The sequence below is a fragment of the Vidua macroura genome, chromosome 13, assembly GCF_024509145.1.
Source record: "Vidua macroura isolate BioBank_ID:100142 chromosome 13, ASM2450914v1, whole genome shotgun sequence".
Taxonomy (NCBI): domain Eukaryota; kingdom Metazoa; phylum Chordata; class Aves; order Passeriformes; family Viduidae; genus Vidua; species Vidua macroura.
The window spans coordinates 20,670,192-20,676,939 of record NC_071583.1 but is presented as its reverse complement, the minus strand read 5'-3'; the positions used below and the strand labels follow the sequence as shown (position 1 = coordinate 20,676,939).

The 6,748-nt window shown below is 59.0% G+C and overlaps 2 long non-coding RNA genes across 2 annotated transcripts; both read right to left on the bottom strand.

Moving 5' to 3' along the window:
* Positions 1-666: 666 nt before the first annotated feature.
* On the bottom strand, positions 667-2,158 carry LOC128813738 (uncharacterized). The gene is made up of 3 exons (XR_008439153.1): positions 2,141-2,158; positions 1,490-1,655; positions 667-958 (listed from the first exon to the last, which is right to left on the bottom strand). It is a non-coding gene; the product is annotated as an uncharacterized LOC128813738 (long non-coding RNA).
* Positions 2,159-5,069: 2,911 nt separating this feature from the next.
* LOC128813731 (uncharacterized) lies at positions 5,070-6,099 on the bottom strand. The gene is made up of 3 exons (XR_008439147.1): positions 5,996-6,099; positions 5,215-5,286; positions 5,070-5,128 (listed from the first exon to the last, which is right to left on the bottom strand). It is a non-coding gene; the product is annotated as an uncharacterized LOC128813731 (long non-coding RNA).
* Positions 6,100-6,748: the final 649 nt, after the last annotated feature.

The window sequence follows — 6,748 nt, the reverse complement described above, 5'->3', positions numbered from 1 at the left end:
TAGGCCAAGTGTTTTGACCTGGAAATCAAGTGTGATTGCAGCTGGCTTGCTGTGCCTCTGGGGCTGTTCATCAGCCCCATCAGGCCCCGAGGCCACACAGCCCTTCCCTTCCCTTCTGGCCCCCGCCCAGAGGAGCAGACCCTGTGCAGCACCCTGGATTGCTGATGGCCCATCAATTAGGTCCTATCAAGTGTGTGTTAATTAGGGAGGAGCTTTGTTTTGCCTGCTGGCATTGCAGGTCAGGCTGTGTCCCTGGAGATGTTCTTGATGGCTTCCCTCTTTTCCTGGGCATGCCACTGGAGGAGCTCCAGGCCCAGATGATCCCACAGAAGGAAATGTGCCCTCAGCCCAGGGACACTCAGCATGGGCTCCCCCAGCCCCTCGGGGCCCCGCCGCTGCTCACAGCAGCCCCTGCCTGGCTCCTGCCTGCCCTCACCGTGGGCATCCACGGCTGCTCCTGGGCATGGAGCTCAGCCAGTGCTGGTGCTGGCTGGGCTTTGCTGGTGGTACCACCCGGACACGGGGGTGACAGCTCCATCTCTTTATTGCAACCGAAGTGGGGGCCATCACCTACCCTGGCAGGGGCGGGGGGTTACCTTCAATAGCGTTTAGGGGGCAGGGCCAGGGAGCTTAGGGGCAGAGGAGGGACCATGTTGGTCTCGGGGCTGGAGGGTGCTGGGCTGGTACCGGGGTCTTTAGAAGAACTGGGGAATGGGCTGGGACGGGACAGAGGGAGATCAAAAACGGGTGAAGGCAGCTTGGGGATACCCATGGGGAGAGGAAGTGGCAGTGGGATCTACAGGGTCTTTGGAGATTTCCTCGTAGACAGATCTACTGGTGTCCTCTTCTCAGAACTCCAGAAAGGGCTGACCAGGCCCTTATTACTGCTGGAGGTGCTCCACAAGCAGTCTGGGTGTGAGGGGAAGCCACTGCTTTCATCTCCTGTCCAGAGCTGCGACTATGGAAAGAGAGGAGAGCCTGAGGCCACCAGCTGCCAGTGGCACACTGGGACCCTCCTACACAGCAGGGCCCAGAGCTGGCAAGGCTCCCCAGCCCGGCTGGAGCTGCTGGCACACCTTGGCCCAGCTGGACAGCTGCCCCCCAAGGCCCCGGCGAGCAGGGCACGGCTCTGGGCAGGCTCCCTGGCCAGGAGCGGGCCCCAGAGCGCGACTGCCTTGCAAGGGCAATCTCATCCCTGCTCTTTCTCCTCCCCACCTTGCCTCACCTCTGCCCTGTGCCCCTGGGGCTGCTCTTGGCCAGGCAGCCTCAGTGGGAGCCAGCAGTGGCTGCAGCCCCAGCGGGCCCCCCAGGACAAGGCCCAGCAATTAAGAGGCCAATGAAAGCACTGAGCAGCAGCAGAACCCTCAGCAGAGTTTTTTGGACAACCACAGACTGGCCACAACTCCACTGCAGACTCTCTGGGAACCTTTCCTGTCTATAAGAGACTTCAAAATAAGCTGTTTGAGGGAAAAAGCAACAAAGCACTCACCATTTTCTCTTCCAGGAATACCAGATTCTAAAGCAGCACAACATGAAGACAAGCTTCAAAAGAAGCATGCCTGCCATTAACTCTAGCGAGTAGCCTGTTCCATGACAGAAACCCCTTCCGATGCCCTTCTGGGAATCTGGAAGAGGTGCTGTGGTGCTGGCTGCATCTGTGGGAGCAACGGGGAGCGTGAGCCCGCGCTGTGCTGCACTGCTGAGCTGGCAGCACGGTGCATACGGCCAAACCCTTCTCTGAGCAGCCCCTGCCAGCCCTGGCCCTCCCTGCCCTGGGACAGCTCCCCCAGCCCCAGGGGACAGAGTCAGGCCCTGTCAGGAGCCAGTGCAGCCCCTGCCCAGTCAGGAGCCAGGGCTGGCTCTGGCCCTGGGCTCGCAGCAGGGCTCCCTCTCGGGGCTGCTCCCGTGCCTTGGGCCTCTGGGCACTCAGGGCCAGCTCCGGGAGCAGCTGCAGCGGGAAGGGCGTTGGTGCGCGAGTCCCGATTCCCCGGGGCTGTGAACGAGCTCCAGAGGCCTGGAAGCCGAGGCGCCTCCAGCTTTGGCTGCTGCCGGCCCGTGCAAGGGCAGGGCCTGGGGGAAGAGCTGCTGCCACACAGCCCCGCTGAGGGCTGAGCCCGGCTGAGCCCGGCACAGCAATTACCTCCTGTGCCTGTGCCTGCGCCTGGCATCGCCTTCCTCCCTGCAGCAGAGCTTGCCACTGAGCCACTGCTTCCTCCGGGATGTGCCTCCTTCTGCAGGGATGTTTGGTCCATCACTTGAAAAAGGAAGAGGCACAGCTGGATCAGATGGAAACATTCCCCATTGGAGAGGTGGCATCTTCTGGAGGCAATGCTTGTCAAAGTCACAGGTAAAGATCAGGAGAATGCCCAGGCTGTGGGGGCCAGAGAACTCCCTTGTGCAAACAGCTGCATCTCCTCATCTGCTCAGAGACTGGGAAATTGCAGGGGATCTCAGGGTGTGCATAACTCGTGGTGCAGTTTGGGCTCCCTGTCAGCTGCTGCCAAATGCCTTCTTGCAGAGGCTGGGGAGAAGCTGCAGCCAGGCCAGGCTGGGAAACAGCCCTGCAGGCCGTGAAAGCAGTAGCGGGACAGCCAGGCTGCCATGGATCTCTTCCCACTGTGCCGGGCACGGCGTGTCCAGATGTGCAAGGAAATCCCCCAGCTGCTGAGTCCCAGAGAAGGCTGAGGGGAATGTACCCACCTTGTCCTCCCTGTGCTTCCTTCTGTGATTGTCTCAGGAATTCGTTTGACTCATGAGACTTTGTGGCTGCAGTATCTTGGGTCTTTCCTTTTGGAGGACCTTAAGAGAAAGAGAGAGAGTTGTTCCATTTCCCAGGAATGGATCCCACAAAACCAGTGCACAGCCTGTGGGGTCAGCAGGGGCACACTACTCACCCCTGCGACGGGAGGTCTGTTGGTGCGCAGCATCCAGCCCAGGAGCTGGAGAAGTCCTCCCTGCAGACACACCTGTAACCCAAAAGCCACAGGAGCTTCTGTCATCTCTGCAGATCTGCACGAGCAGCACTGAGCCGCAGGAGCGCTGAGGGGATGGTGCAGGGCGAGGGCACACACGTGCGTGGTTCTGTCCTGGCACCTGCAGCGATGCCCCCCTGGCCGAGCTTTGGGCTCTGAGCTGGCAGCTCTCCCAGGGGGAAAGGCCTTGACCTACCCTCAGCATCTCCCAGAGGGTCAGTACTGGGTATGGGTTGGGAAGCTGCACCACCTTCAGCAACAGGTTCAGCTGCAAAGAAAGGCAGGACAGAACAGCTCCCGTGGCGCTGTAGGAGATCCTCAGGCTGCACCCAAGGCTCAGCCCGGGGGCGCAGCCCTGAGCCCGGCCCCTTCCCTCTCTGCTCTTCTCCCTGGCTGCACAGAGCACACGGAAGGACACACTGGCATTGCACATGGGAGGAAGATGGACAGCCAAATGCTCCTTCCTCCCACTGATAGCGATCCTGTGGGATCGCTCCGGGCTCCAGAAGGGAGCAGGGCAAGGCTTCCAGTTTCCTTCAAACTTAAGATGATGTTAAGGGAAATGGCTCATGAGTGAGCTCTTGTCACATTGACTCAGGTTATTCTCTCAGGAAAGGCACACTGAAAACTTGCCTCCAACATCCTCCAAGATCTTCAAACCATCATTCATCAGGACTTCCAAATAATCCAAGTCATGATCCCAGTCTAGAAGGGAGCACAGACCAGAACCATTTCTATGGTGTGCTGGAGTCCCCCTCTGCCTCAGGGAACTGGGTACTGCAAGGGGGTTGTGTACGGCTGTGGGAACCAGATGCAAATGGATATGGCCAAAGCTGCACAGGGGCCTGGGGAGCTCTGGGCTGGCTCCTGGTCCTCTCCACACTCTTTCCCTGCCCTGGCAACATCCCTGGAGGGGGAGCGGGAGCAGCCCAGGGTGCTGGGGGCGTTCTTCCTCCCACAGAGGAAATCCTCCCTAAAGGCCAAGGGTAGACTGCGGCAGGCAGTGCAACAACTGTCCCTCCCTCCCTCTGTCCCTCCTGCTCTCCTTCTGCTGGGACACTTCCCAGAGCCCCGGGGACATAGCCAGGTCCTCACAGGACACACTGGAGCCTTGCTCCTGCCCTCTGCCCTTTCCCCACCATGGTCACCCTGTGCAGTCTCTCCCAGGTTTCGGGATGTGTCTCCCACAGAGGGACCCCAACAGGACTGCTCAGTACCCGAGTGCCCTGAGCCTGCTCAGGATAATTCCCCTGGGCTGTGCCGCTCTTGTCTGGGCTGTGCCTGCACTGCCAAGCAGCAGAGAGGGCAGCTCAAGCCTCAGCAGGGCTCAGGCCCAGAGACACAGCAGTTACCTCCAGTGACTGTGCCTGGCATCGCCTCCCTTCCTGCAGCAGAGGCTGCCAATGAGCTACTGGTTCCTCCGGGAAACTCAGCCTTTAGCACAGCCTCTCCTTCCATCTCTGGAGAAAGGAAGAGGCACAGCTGGATCAGGGGGGCTGTTCCTCACTGGGGAGGGGGCATCTTCAGGAGGCAAGGCTTGTCAAAGACATTGATATGGATCAGGAAATGTCCCAAGCTCTTGTCACTGGGCCAGAGCACTCCCTTGTCAGTAGCACACCCTTGCAATCAGCTGCGCCTCCTGATCTGCTCAGACACTGGGAAATTGCAGGGGATCCCAAAATGTGCATGGCCCGTGATGCAGTTTGGCCACCCTGTCAGCTGGTGCCAAATGCAGAGGCTGGGGACTGGGAAACAGCCCTGCAAGGTGTGAAAGCAACAGTGGGGCCGCAAGGCTGCCATGGGTTCCTTCCCACTGTTCCGCGTACAGCATGTTCAGATGTGCAGGGAAAGCCCCCAGCTGCTGAGTCCCAGGGGAAGGCTGAGGGAAATGCTCTCACCATGCTCTTTGTGCAGTTTCTCCACTATTTGTTTCAGGATGTTGTTTGACTCAAGTGATTCCTTCTCTCCTCTAGGTTTGTTCTTCCCTCTCAGAGGACCTTAACAGAAAGTAGTTCCATTTCTCAGGACTGGATGCCACAAAACCAGTGCACAGCTTGTGGGGTCAGCAGGGACACACTACTCACCCCTGCGAAGGGAGCCAGGCTTGCGTGGAGCAATCAGCAAAGGGGCAGGAAAATTCCTCCCTGCAGACACAGCTGTAATTGAACAGCCAGAGAAGCTTCTGTCACCTGTCCTGGCAGGCTGTCAGCAATTATTCCTTGGTGGGACAGTGGGAACATACCTGCAGGAGGCTCCAAGGGCTTCAGAACTTCATTCAGCCAAGCTAATGGAGGAGCCTTCCCATCAACCTCATCTAGAACGGAGCACAGATGAGAACATTTTTCAGGGTGTGCTGGCATCCCCTTCTGCCTCTGAGAAATGGGCACTGCAAGGCAGTTGGGTAAGGCCGTGGCAGCCAGATGTCAATGGACATGGCCAAAGCTGCACAGGGGCCTGGGGAACTCTGGGCTGGCTCCTGGTCACTCTCCACACTCTTTCCCTGCCCTGTGCAACATCCCTGGAAGGGCAGCTGGAGCAGCCCACGGCCCAATGGGAGTCTCTCACTCTCATGCAGAGGAAATCCTCCCTAAAGGCCAGGGGAAGACTGCAGCAGGCAGTGCCACAACTGTCCCTCCCTCCCTCCCTCCCTCCCTCCCTCCCTCCCTCCCTCCCTCCCTCCCTCCCTCCCTCCCTCCCTCTGTCCCTCCTGCCCTCCTTCTGCTAGGACACCTCCCCCAGCCCACGGGCCCATAGCCAGTCCCTCTCAGGACACACTGGAGCCTTGCTCTCGCCCTCTGCCCTTTCCCCACCATGGTCACCCTGTGCAGTCTCTCCCAGGTTTCGGGATGTGTCTCCCACAGAGGGACCCCAGCAGGACTGCTCAGTACCCGAGTGCCCTGAGCCTGCTCAGGATAATTCCTCTTGGCTGTGCCGATCTTGTCTGGGCTGTGCCCGCACTGCCAAGCAGCAGAGAGGGCAGCTCAAGCCTCAGCAGGGCTCAGGCCCAGAGGCACAGCAATTACCTCCAGTGACTGTGCCTGGCATCGCCTCCCTTCCTGCAGCAGAGGCTGGCACAGAATCACTGCTTCCTCTGGGAAATGCTTCCTTCTGCACAGCCTCTCCTTCCATCTCTGGAGAATGGAAAAGAGACAGCTGGATCAGATGGAAACATTCCCTTTTGGGAATGGGGAAAGTGACAGCTTCAGGAGGCGATACTTGTGAAAGGCATGGGTAAGGATCGGAAAACACTCAGGATTTTGGGACAGTCGGATGCTGGTCCCTTCTCCAAACAGCCCCTAAACCTGATCTACCCAAAGACTGGGAAATTGCAGGGGATCTCAGGGTGTGCACGGCCCACGGTGCAGTTTGGGCTCCCTGTCAGCTGCTGCCAAATGCCTTCCTGCAGCGGCTGGGGAGAAGCTGCAGCCAGGCCAGGCTGGGAAACAGCCCTGCAGGCCGTGAAAGCAGCAGCGGGGCAGCCAGGCTGCCATGGATCCCTTCCCGCTGTGCCAGGCACGGCGTGTCCAGATGTGGAAGGAACACCCCCAGCTGCTGAGTCCCAGGGGAAGGCTGAGGGAAATGCTCTCACCATGCTCTTTGTGCAGTTTCTCCACTATTTGTTTCAGGATGTTGTTTGACTCAAGCGATTCCTTCTCTCCTCTAGGTTTGTTCTTCCCTCTCGGAGGACCTTAACAGAAAGTAGTTCCATTTCCCAGGACTGGATGCCACAAAACCAGTGCACAGCCTGTGGGGTCAGCAGGGACACACCACTCACC